Raw genomic sequence first — 12,227 nt, 5'->3', positions numbered from 1 at the left:
GTTATTAAAAGACATATTTTTTGTGTAATATTAAACTGCCCCTCTCAAAATGATTTGCAGCATCCGGGTTACAGGGTGTTATTAGTTTTGAGCGGAATGTCGCAACTGGCCAACCAGAATCAAGCATTCAAATGAGCCGTGTAATAAGATTCTTTAACACATAAAACCACTTGATGTTATTCTCACCAGAAGATGTTTAACCATGTGTGAAATCAATGTTTTCAAGACAAAAAAATATTATGTTCCAAACGCTATGTGTATATTTGTTTAAGCCCATCATTTTATTTATTGCATGTGTAATAATTAAAGGCGGGGTGTCCGATTTCTCTTAGCCGTTGTTGATGTTCAAATCACCAAAACAGACACACTCCTACCCCCATCTTTCGCTTTCGTCAGCGCTCGGCTAATGTCCGTCATGTGCACTGTACACCTTACTGCTGATTGGATACAAGGTTGTTTTGGTACTCGGCTCGACTTTGTCTAAACAAGCATAATTCGGAAATCGGACACCCCGCCTTTAATAATAATAGAATAATTAGCTCTATATTATAAAGGGTGCCAGTTATTTTATTGTTGACAGTGTGTAAGCCATTTATAGGTTGCCTTCCTTAAAAAGTGTAAATGCTGTGGCTCTGTTTCATCAAATCTATTCTTCTATACTGTACGTTTGAATAGCCTAACGAGGCAGATATAGCAACATGGCTTAAGCATTGGCATGAGTTTGGAGTGAAAATGTTTGTTCTTCCAGTGGCTGATGGGAGAAGTGTCATTATTGTGTTGATTATTTGGTGACACTAAGTGGTATTACTTCACCTTTAAGTCTGCTTTTGTCCTTCTTTACTTTCAAGCACAGCGCAGTGAAAAGATTGCCTTCACGAAGAAGATCTTGAAATGCATGATGGCCCTGAGCATCATCCCCAAAAATTACACGGGGATCAATAACACATCATAAGGGCCACAGTCCCTGGTGCTGTAGGGAGCCTGTGATCTGAGTTGTTTGTTTCTTGTGTCTGAGTGGTTTTATGGGTATTTTTATAACAGAGCTGAGCTACTGTTAAATCATGACATTCAGTACCATGTTCCCAGAGCCGTTGAAATACAGAGTTACGACACTGCCATAGACCTCCATAGTAAGAATGGAATACGGAAGTAACTCACGTCATGGAGCAACCAATAGTTCCAAACAATGCACAAATCTTATATTCATAGATCTTATTTTCATATTACTCCCCAGACAAAATGCTGCTATAAATGTAGTCAACATAGTATTCAGTGTAAACAATGTGCTAATATATTTAGCAAAATGTATGCAATGTCTGTCCCGCAAAAATCCATTCAAAAAGGTTGAAAGCACGGATTTGTTTGTGTCACGTACGGAGCGTACAGGAAGAGAACCCAATTGCAGGCAGCGGGGATTAAGGGGTTAACAGAGATTTTATTAAACAAAGAAACAAAACACAAAACAAAAACCCACGCGGGGGTAAAACACAGGAACAAGAAAACAATATACAAGAACAGAACGAGGACTCACTAAACACTAACTGGACTAAACAACACTTGGCAAAAACTAGACTAAACACTTACTACAGGACTGGGGATTACACAGCAAACAGGTACATGGACCGCAATGCGGACATCAATAAAGGTAAGCGCAACAAACGTAATCCAAGAGTACAAGACAAAGAAACATGAGGGCATTAAATAGGGAAGACAAACAAGGATAACGACACAGGGCAGGTGAGGGTAATCAAACACGGCCGGAAACAATACAGGAAACGAGAGGGGCGGGGCCAATGGCGAGACACAGGAGAGAACGCATATTATTGTCAAAAGGACAATAATATGTTTCTCTCCACACATAACCAAAGACTTTGTCATGGCTCTGCCTCAGGACCAGGAAATCCAAGACTAGGTGAGGCAGAACCATGACAGTTTGGAACTATTGAGCGCTCCATGAACCACGAGACCACACGGTGGCGAGATCAAGAGTCGTAACTCTCTGGGAATGGCTCTGCATGTTCCCTTGGCAGGGTCATCATAACTTGTGTGGTGACATTGTGTGGTCACATGCTCTCCATGTGTTTCGTATAGCAGTAGTGAGCAGATAACCGTCCTCTATGAGGAAGTGTTTGCATATTGTAAATATGTTCTCAAACGGTTCTTGTGTTTTGCATGACTAGCAATGCATCAGGTTTGCATACAGTATGCATTGGTATGAATAGTTTTAATAAATAGTGTCTTTAATTCTGACAGATTTCTCACAAAACTATCATATAGCTTCAGAAAACTTAAATATAGTGCTTTAGTAATCTAGACTATTGTTTTTATTTTTTCATCTCATCAGCACCTGTCTATGGAAAAGAGCTGCATGGACATTCTGCATTAATATATTTTCTGTTAATCAAAGAAAATCAAATACGTTTTAATAAAAATATTTTGGGTTGTTTAATATTTTAATTGATATCAGTATTCTTAGAGAAACGTGAGGTATTTTAATTATTGCCAGCCTTGCTTGTGAACCCCAGACTTTTCCATTTGCAGGCAGAAGAATAGCAGAGCATGACTGCTGGTATTGTTTCCATGGTAGCCATTTACTTTTCACAGGCATGACAAGCGTGCAGTAGGGAATGAAGGCTGATAGATAACAACAACAGGAAAGTGACTTTTCAATTCTTAATGTTCCTGGGAGGTTAGGCAGCCTAGCGTGAATAGCAATAGCACAGGCTCACACCGTTGTTTGATTTGCACCTCAATTGACTTTAAAGAAAGTTCTGCATTGAGACACATTTACCTTCAGTCTAGTGCTACCCTTGCCTCTCCTGAATGTATTTTGCAAATGAAACCATTCCCTGGCATAGTCAGGCGATCTGCGATTTGTTCACTTCGGTGCGCTTTATGAGTATTCATGAGTTTATCTCAGTGTTTCTTCTCTTTGCATGGATAGTTTATCGGTCTGTCTGTTCACTGAATCAATGCTTTTTATCAGCAGCTACTAACAGAAAAATTAACAATATGTACAAGCATGTTTTTTGAAGTATTGTATACCAGATACATTGGTTTATATCAATTTTATAAAAAATGTAGTACCTGTAAATAAATGTACTGTTCAATATTGATTCAGGTCATAGTGGTCACAACTTCAAGCACCAGTATTTCGCATTAGTTTTTTAAACTTCAATTGTTCAGTCACTTTCGTTTAACTAAGTCGTCATACCTTTCAGATGAGACTTCTGTCTTCGTAGTTCAATGTGGCGCACTTTTGCCCTAGTTTAAATTATGTTTAGTGCATTATACCCATTTAGACAGACTCTTTTTACTGGAGCAGAAATAAATCCTGAGGTCAGACTAGCCATGCCGAATAAAAGGATGCCAGGTTTCATGTGTATCATGGGCTCTGCTTTGCTTTTTTTCTTCAGACTGAGTTTTTGTTCCACACACATTTTTGGTAGGTAGATGCTTGAAGAGCCAGCAAACCCTGCTTGTTTCACATTAGCTGGCAAACACTGGGGACATGGCTGGAATATAAAGAGAAGAATGAGTAAGAATTAGCAGATTCGTGTCTCATCTCACTCTGTGAAACATGAGCATGCAGTGCAGTCACATCTCACATCAGATCTCTGCTTATGTCCAAACCTGCAGCCCCCGACAAACACATTCAGGAAATGTGATGTTTATTGAAAGAAGCTGGCTTAAAGGCTGAGTTTGTAATTCTTCTTGGCTATGTTTTTTTTTTTCAAGCAATCATTACTACTAATGCTGCTCATTTAGGGCTTTTTGCAAAACAAATAGTTATTTTTACAGTTTATTTTTGTATGAGAGCAATGTGAACATTCTTCCTACTGCTGTGGTTCTCAAACTTTTTCGTTGTAAGGCCCCCTTTGTGTTAAGTGCATCGCTTTGCGGCCCCCCATATAAAGACGTATAATCTTAAACTTAGAATTTTAATTAAACCAAAAACATTCAGTTATACAATGCTGGAACCTCACTTCGTTTGGTTGGTGGTGTCATTTTTCTGATGTTTGATTGCATAAAATCTATGATAAATTTCTATATTTCATAAAATGCCACAAAATCTGTGGCCCCCTGGATCCATCTTGGGGCCCCCCAGGGGACCACGGCCCCAGTTTGAGAACCACTGTCCTACTGGAATGGCATAAGCATGAGTGAATGATGATCTCTTCCGGACCACTGGTACTATATTAACTGATCTATATACATGTGGCCAAAGGGACACCTGTCCTGGATGTCTCTGGCTGTTGTCTTCGTGAGTTTAGCTTCAGGTGTTGATGTTGAGGGTCGCTAGGTCTATGATGTGGATAACAGGTTCAGTGGTTTACTGCCAGAGGTGGTGTAGTGGTATGGCTTTTAGGGCTTTTTCTCGGGAGCTCTGCCCTGGAGCTCAACACTTCACTGTCACCTCGAGCAGAACCCAGCTCCAGCTCTATGGCACTGTACTGGTCTTTCATTTGCGTACTGAAGCTCAAACTTAGTCTTATAACTTATTCACAAAGACCTCTATGCAGACATGTTGGTCTATTGCACCTGGACCTGCAAAGAATGTCTTATCTATCCTGGCTTTATCATTCTTCTCTAAACTGAATAAATGAACTGCATGAGATAAATGAAACGGCTGTGTGGAATTATTTGCTGTCAAACAAATTAGGATATGTTGCTTTTAGAAGGGTATTTTGGCAGTTAAATTGAGAATCATTTTCTTTAACTCCAAATGGACATTTGCAAACTCTTATTGTAGCTAGGCCACCATTGGATCTGTGCCATGATTTGGCACTTCTCGTTTCCTTATATGTTTTTCCTACTGTATTCTATGGTTTATTAATGTGTTTTTTTATAAAGTAGCCTATAGTACTGCCACCCAGTTCAACACATTTTATTGTACTCAAAGACATTTCTATGGCATTAGTGTTACCAAACGCTAGGGATGCACCGATAGGTGTTTGTTTTTGGCCGATTTGATTTTACCTTACAACTAGGCCAATACCTTGTCACTTGCTTGAACTTTTGTCATTAGAATAGTTAACTTGTTTTGCACATGTTTTAAAGTGTTTTAAAAAAACATGCATAGGCGTAATTTGCGGGTGGTTGGGTGGGTCATGTCCCCACCACTTTTTGCCAAAGTCAATTTTGTCCCCACCACTTATTGTAAGAAATAAAAAATACGGAGCGTCTATTTACCGTGCAAGTAGCCCGCTTGTAAGCAGAGGCTATTTATACTAACTCCGCCCATCAGTTTCAGATTGGAATAGACAAAATGTAATGTAAAACGTCCGGTGGCATAGAGCGTAAAGCAAGTGTTACTTGCTTCATGTCGTCGTGGGTTCGCGACTGCTGTTTGCTGAACTTTTTCCCTATCACATATCAGATTGTAAAGGTATTTATTTTTAATAAAATTATGAAAATATTTGAAAATGGCTGTTCAAGTCATACATGTACCAAACATTTTGCGCTTAATTGCACTTTGGTGCTATATATTCGTCCTTATTGTTCTCGACATGCGGTTGCTATCGCTTATTGCACGATTAATTACATTTTGCTACTTGATAGAAAACTCCAATAAATGGAAAAAGTCACAACTTTGTAGTTTCATGAGTTCAAAACAAAATTTAGAAAGTTTGTTGTATATTTGTAGCCTATCAGGCAATGCCCGTAGTAATTAGTGAAAATAAGATTTTTTAAAGATATTATTTTCCATCTGTTTCCCCTGTATACTTGAATGTTTGTCCTTATTAGCAGGGGGTTGTCAAACACCAAATTTTTAACATGGGGAAACACACGTTCGTTTCAGTAGTTTTTGTTTCATCACAAATTAATACGTTTAATTACGTACGGCAACAGCCATCCTTACATATAATAAAGCACAACATGCTTTAAATTATATATTAATGAAAACATGATATAGTTTAAAAACAAATGGAAGCAGATCTGATATGTGATGTGAAAATTTAGAATAGTGAGATCAGCGGATTCGAACCTGCTTCACGGCAGTGTCAATATTACTTGTCATGCGTCTTTCGCACTAACATTACACCACTGAAGCCGTCGATAAAGCGGCGCAGTTTTTATACTGTTTTCTAGAGGAGTCACCTACATGTTTCGTGCTTGTGACGTCCATGAAAACATGACTTTCCACTGAAAACATGTATAGTTTTTTTATTAAGACACTTGGCTAATGGTGTACTAGCTAGTTTATCTAATTTACAGTTACATTTACATTTTGTCATTTAGCGGACGCTTTTATCCAAAGCGACTTACAAAGAGTTTAAGGAGCAATAAGCGATATGTCATACAGGAGCAATAATGCAATAGGTGCCAATACAAAGTTACTGGTTTCAACAAAAGCTAGACCACTACCTGTTGAGAGAAAGAGAGAGGGTCAGTGTTTTTTTTCTCTATTCTAATCTAATCATTTACTTATATCATAAAACATACATTTTCAAATATATTTTTAACCAATTTTGTTTTGGCAAATATGAAATGATTTCACCTAAAGAAAAATGTTATGCGACAGGCATAATACTGTAGACTTCAGTACTTATATGCAAACAAACAACACATGTCATTTTGCAGCCGAAACATTAGAAAAGAACTATGTTTTTATTCATGTATGTGTTGTTTTTTAACGCATATTCTAGTGTGTATATATGGCTATAAAGTGTGTATATATGGTTATAAACGTTACGCTTTCAACTGACCCTGAATCACACTATAATAATAATAACAGAGATCTGTCATGAAAACTCATGAAAGTACATGATTTTAAATGAGTCAAAAACATGCTAATCTTTGTAAAACAAACACAATTGATTTATGTATTTTTATGTTTCCTTCCTTTTTTTTCGAGGCTATCATGCTCTCAGGCTATTTTTAAATGTGTTTTTATTCTTTTTCTTTTCAGAGATATCAATCTGTGTTATCTATTTCATTGTCTAGGGCTCTCGGCTATACGAACACACCACCCACCCATAACCTCCCACTCATGTTCTGAGCATTACGTCTATCTGCTTAAATTACCTGTTCATTAACCCAGGAGCTCAACTAATTCTCCTCATCATTATCATAATTGCAGATCATAAGGAACTAAGGTTATCCACCACGCTCCAGGTCTCTCCGCTTTCAGTTAGGGGTGGTGGTGTTAAAATGAGAGAAAATGAATGATGAAAAAGCTTTGCTAAAATACGCCGGATTGAGCCGGGAGAATGTTCACCATCTTGTCCACTCCTGGTTCTCACTTGGCTAGAGGAAAGTGAAAAGGGCTTGATGAACTGGCTCTCCGCCGTGCATTGATCAATAATGGCGTGTTATACAAGCGTTGCTCAGCTTGTTTTTGTTCAATACTCACTGGCGAGGTGGCTGCGCTGCAGGTAATGAGCCTCACTTATGGATTGTCACATTCTCCCCAATCCAACAGAAAGCCTCCATTTCAAAGTCCTGTTCTGCAGAAGAACATGACTTTATTGCATTTTACATTATTACCTGTAACGAGTAATAAGGTAACAGAAATGGAGAGCTAACCAGACCCTACAAAAGAAAACGGGTTATTTGTGTTTGTTTTACAGTGGGCCATGTGTCTAAAATCAGGGTAATTTTGTGCAACATGGTCTCACAGGAATTTGTGACAAAAGCCCTTTTCACACAGGATTAGTATTACCCGGGGACCTCTAGTCATTTGTAATAATTGCAGAGGTTGTCGGTGATCTTAATCCCGTGCGAATTTACCATGTCTGTAATTTGTAAAGTAAACATTTCCCCGCAAATTACCTACCATATTTTGACAAACACAGAGGTCCTGTGATAATATTAGTGCCGTGAGAATCGACATCTCTGTGATTTGGTGGGCTCATATATCCTTTTTCAAGGTTTCATCCACCGTTTGCGTTTGCTGTGTTGAAGTGTTTTGATATTATTTCGGGTGCTGGGTCATATCCATACCTGCTACACTGTCGCTTTGGCCGGGAGTCTCCCGTTTTGTTATTTCTCATGGAAACTCTCTTAACATTTGAGACCCGCGATCGCATTCGGTGATCTTCTGTCCGGTTCGCGATCGCAGGTCTCAAATGCTGACAGGTACGGTCATATATCATTATACACCATACAACTATACGCTAACTATACGCAAAGCCTTGCCATGACATATGGGAAATAAGTCCGTAAATTTGAATAAAATCACAGGCTTCACTTATCCCGTGCGAGTGCGGTGTTGAAAGTCGAAAGTCGCGTTGTGAAACATGTATTCTGACACATACTGTACAGTATATGGATATCTCCGGGCTAAGCCCCGGATGTCTAGACTCCCTAGAACCACCCAGGACATGAAATAAAGTTGGGCTGAGTGACACAGAAAAAGGGGGAAATTTGGGTCCATGAACACAAATCAATAAATTCAAAATTTCATGACTATGTCACAAACTGCTATGAGACTGTGTTGTTTTATATCATGGTAAATATAAATCATGATGTAGGTATTTTTCTGCAACTAAAATATTTTACTATTAGTACTTTTAATATTAGTACTTTTTGCTCTTTTAATCACAACGTTTACATAGCATCTATGCTATCACAAAACCCATGACAGACAACAAAATCACAGATCACCTAAACTCAGTTGTTTATGTTTTTTGAATGCCACGCTGTCGCTTTCAGAGCTCCTAATGTCAGTGCGAATGCAACCAGGTAAAGGGCCAGAGGGAAAATTTTGTTCACAGGGGGATTGCTCTTATTTCTGGTTACGTAACTTAACTTTTAACTAACTGGTTCTTAATCCTGATTCCGGAGACTCAAAGCACTGCAGATTTTCTGTGTCTCCCAGTACTATACCTGTAGTTTATAGAGCTGTCTGATAAAAACAGTAGCTGATTGTTTGAATGAGATGTGTTAACCAAGGGAGACCTACAAAATGTGCAATCACAATAATAACATACGGGTGCAAACATATGGGTCACATCACATGACAATGGCAGATGTAGTATGTTTGTGCGTATACAGTATTGCACCCACACAGTCATCTTAAAGTAACAGCCAAATAAAAACACAACATAATTCCATGTGATAAGACACTATTTTTGGTCGCTATTTTGTATTTTGTCTATTAAGTGGTGCAGGGATGACGTATTTTTGTAGGCCAACCCGGAGGTTAGCGCTGCACTGGACAGCTTTTTCAAACTTTATTGAAAAGAAGAAGTTTATTTTTATATGGCGCCTTTCCACAAGCTCAAGGTCGCTTTACAATGAGCACTTTCAAGCAAAAATACATTTTCAAACAAACATACAAATATACAGGAAAAGATGCAAGATTATTGATAATACATTTCAAACAAGTATGTTTTCAATTGTGATTTGAAAAGTTACAGAGACGATATGGGTAAAGAATTCCATAACCTGGGGGCATTAACACTAAATGACCTTCCACCTGCAGTGGACAGTCTAAACTTGGGAATGCTAAGAAGCCCCAAATCAGATGATCTAAGAGACCGAGTTGGTATATATGGGTGAATTAGGTCTTTGATATAGCCAGGTGCAAGACCGTTCAAAGCCTTAAATATCAACAGGAGAATCTTAAACTGAATGCATGAGGAAACAGGTAGTCAGTGAAGACTGTGTAGAAGTGGAGTAATGTGTTCCCTGGTAAGTAATTACTCCGTGAATGAATCCCCAACAATGATTTTAGACATTTGTGTTGCATTATTTGTGAAATTTATATGCGTGATGACATCTAACGTTCTTGCCAAAGGAAGTTGTTGCTTTTAGCAACTTGTTAGCAACTGCCGTTTTAAAAACACAATAAAGGTTTAAAAAATCACGAGTGGGTTTTAACTGATATTTTTTATATCATAGATTAAAGCGTGAAAATATTCAGAGGTTTTGTTACCCACAGATCTTATCTCAGGCGATTTACCAAAAACCCATACACCGTGACTACACCGGACGTGATGCGACGCGACAAAAGAACTCATTAGAACCCGTTATAATTAAAAATTTTGTCCACACTGGATGCGCCGCAGCGTGACATGACAATCCCATTAGAACAAGTCGTGTGTCGTGTCGTGCCACATCCAGTGTGGACAAAATGTAAAATTCATGCATTCTATTGTAGACTTTGGGCGATGGAACTGGAAGTTCTAAAATGCTAACTCGCTTCCAGGGTTTGCCTACAAAAATACGTCACCTCTAATGCACTCTATAGCTTCATGTTGGTTGAAAAAGTGATAATCTGAACTGTGATGCTGCGTTTGACTGAATGGCTATGATTATGCATTTCATACTACATCATATCATATAGGTTCTCTTAATCCTAATCTTCCTTAGAGAGCAATTTGAAGTTACACGTTGTTAACAAGATTGCTATCCACCACGTTATACTCACTTGGGAATTGGAAAATCCTCATCTTTCCAGGAGAGAGAAACAAAGGCAGTGAGAGATAAGCTCCGTTCTGAACCGTATAAAACCAGATAGCGGTGAGAGTAGATGGCTTTAGAATATCACTTCTCAGAAAGCATGAATTTCCTCTCCTTTCTTAATGACAAATAAAAAATGAAGGTGGGGTTATATTTGCTAGTTAAATGGGGAAAAAAAGCGTTTTCAGAGTTGGAGGTAGGAGTGGTTTTTAGTAAATGGCTTTTGATGCTTCTCCATTGGGTATTGCCAGGCAATTGCAACCTGCCAGACGTCTCTGAACAATGCTTTCAGAGCTAAGAGAGCACAGCAGGAATGCATTTAGAGCTGGGCAGGTTGGGGAATTAGGGGCTTCTCTTCTCCTTTTCTTTTTCTTACTCAAGCTCAGATGCTGGTCGATGATGAATTCAAAATCAGCAGCTGTGAAGTGTGAAATTTCAGTATTATGTTTCACATGCATGGACGGTCGACGCTTGTTTTGTTCCATAAGCAGCCAGTAGGGAAAAGTGTAGCTCTCAAATACACAGAAGGTCTACTGTTTACCATGTTAACATCACAGCAATCTGTCCTACAGGAATGGGTTTAATGGTCACATAAAGCAAAGAGCTCATGTTAAAACAACAATTAAACTGTTTATGTTATACATATATTAATATGCAGTCGCTAGGGAGTGTAAAAGGTCTGAAAAACGTATAGAATTTAGATGCTGTTTTGTGTAGGTGATATTTTTGCATAGTGTCACATACAGAGTCTTTCATGTATCACACAGGTTTTCATTCCTTTGCTATATTTGCAAAAGAAAGCTCTTATAAATTGTGGGTCACTGGCTATGTTCAGAAAGAAATACTATAGTACTGAGTGTAGTATATACTGCTTACCATTTGTCAGGAATGGTGAGGGAACAAGGACAGAGGACCCAGGCGCAGACAGCGGTTAAGGGGTTAACAGAAGATTTTTAATAATAAAGACAAAACAAAACCCACGCGGGGGTAAAATAACAGAACAAGGGTATTAACATGAAGGGTAAACAGGAACATAGACTAACTACACTAAACTAGACAAGACTAGATACAACAATAGACATAAACTACAACTAACTAAACTAGATAACACAGCAATACAAACCGGGAGGGTGACAAGGGACAACCAAGGCAAAATGATCCGGCACAAGACAGAAGGCACAGGGGCATTAAGTAAGGGATAAAATCAAGAGGGTAACAGGTGAAGGGCATGAAACAATAAACGAGCAATAATGAGTAATGAGTAATGACGAGAGGGCAGGAAAAGAGACGAGATCGGAGAGAGTGTATGGCAAGCCATAAGGGCCAAAATACCTCTCCACATGAAACACGTGGGTCTGTCATGATTCTGCCTCAAGGCTCAAAAAGCGTGACAAGAGAGGGCAGAATCATAACAAAATGATGCTACATTGATGTCACATGATGAGGATATTTTGTGGCATGTTTCATTCAGCAAGTGGCATGCGGTTATAACATGTCTTATCCAGGTACACTTAAAAATGAGATTACTCAAAAAATTGCCAATTTCAACCATGTTTTCTGTAATAAGGTTTTAATTCAGGACAGTCTGGTCACTAAATGAATGAACAAAGACATGATAAACATTAGAGCTGATATTGCTACCTACGTACTCATTGTGGGAGTAAGTATGCTACTGCTATTCCAAAAATATCTATTTGCACTAATCTAATTTGTTTTAGTTAATGTTGTAACTAATGTTATTCTTAAGAACACCATCAGTTTAACAAACATTCAGTGATCCAGACTCACTCAAGAGGGCTCCTACATTTCCATATTTT

At 38.5% G+C, this 12,227-nt stretch overlaps 1 protein-coding gene across 1 annotated transcript in view; it reads left to right on the top strand.

Annotated features, from left to right (window-relative positions):
* LOC130550494 (dipeptidyl aminopeptidase-like protein 6) overlaps positions 1-12,227 on the top strand; it is a 93,277-nt gene that overhangs the window by 44,790 nt on the left and 36,260 nt on the right. The window lies entirely within an intron of this gene.

This window comes from Triplophysa rosa, unplaced genomic scaffold (assembly GCF_024868665.1).
Source record: "Triplophysa rosa unplaced genomic scaffold, Trosa_1v2 scaffold349_ERROPOS124516, whole genome shotgun sequence".
In the NCBI taxonomy this organism is placed as follows: Eukaryota; Metazoa; Chordata; class Actinopteri; order Cypriniformes; family Nemacheilidae; genus Triplophysa; species Triplophysa rosa.
This window is presented reverse-complemented; position numbering and strand designations above follow the sequence as displayed.